General features: G+C 33.1%; 1 non-coding gene across 1 annotated transcript; it reads right to left on the bottom strand.

The window, feature by feature from the left end:
- Positions 1–231: 231 nt before the first annotated feature.
- LOC114839396 lies at positions 232–347 on the bottom strand. The gene has a single exon (XR_003781866.1). It is a non-coding gene; the product is annotated as a U5 spliceosomal RNA (small nuclear RNA).
- Positions 348–992: the final 645 nt, after the last annotated feature.

Genomic DNA, 992 nt, shown 5'->3' with positions numbered 1-992 from the left:
AGTTTAAACATTTTTAATATTAACATCATTTTAATTTAAAGACGTTTATTGGAACATTGTAAATATGTTTACATTGCCAAAGAATATCGAAAACAGAAGATATAATACAATTGTTACACAGAATATTAAAAGGGGTAATAATGAATGTTCATACGCTGTCAAACAGTGGGCGTGAAGAGCATTAAACATGTTACCTACGCTCAAATTCTTTTTTTTTATACAAACAAAGGAAGCCCCGCCGTAAGGCAGGGCATCAAAAAATTTGTTGATACTCATAATGTTCCTCTCCACGGAAATCTTTAGTAAAAGGCGAAAGATTTATGCGATCTGAAGAGAAACCAGAGTGTACTGCAGTTTGAACGGTGAAATAGTGAAGCCATTCATGGACATGACATTCCTAGTAGCGGTAACATTGAAATCTTGGGTGTAACCAAATATCGTGACCTATTCAACGTGTCCTAAAATAACCGCGGATTTGAGAGAAATAGAGTTTTTAATTATTTTCCTTTTTTTTTAAACTGTGACAGTAAAACAAATTGAAAACGATTCCATGTGAGGTGCATGACGGGTAACCTGTATATATGCGCAAATGAATGTGTACCATCAAATCATATCGGCAGGTGGCACTCTTGCGAAGTATGTGATGTCATGGGTATAATCAGTGATGAACCCTCTTGCAGTAATTTTCATGAATAATTATAGCAATATCTGCAGACACTAAGAAAAATGCCACCACTACAAAAAATTTCACAACCACTGGAAAAATTTTGAAAATGTCAGTTATTAGGACTAAGAGGTCGGAACAATACCTTGCAAGACAGGATACTGTATTTTGGAAAAATATAGTTATTGAAAATTTTACTAAAATTATCTTCATAATAAAGTAAACTTTACTGTACTGTTCTTATGTTTAACAAATCAAGTTTATAATTCAATCTTTGTGCCAACTGATCAGTTTATCCATCAATACAAAAGTCTTCTCATGAGAATTT

This window comes from Esox lucius, chromosome 5 (assembly GCF_011004845.1).
Source record: "Esox lucius isolate fEsoLuc1 chromosome 5, fEsoLuc1.pri, whole genome shotgun sequence".
Taxonomy (NCBI): domain Eukaryota; kingdom Metazoa; phylum Chordata; class Actinopteri; order Esociformes; family Esocidae; genus Esox; species Esox lucius.
This window is presented reverse-complemented; position numbering and strand designations above follow the sequence as displayed.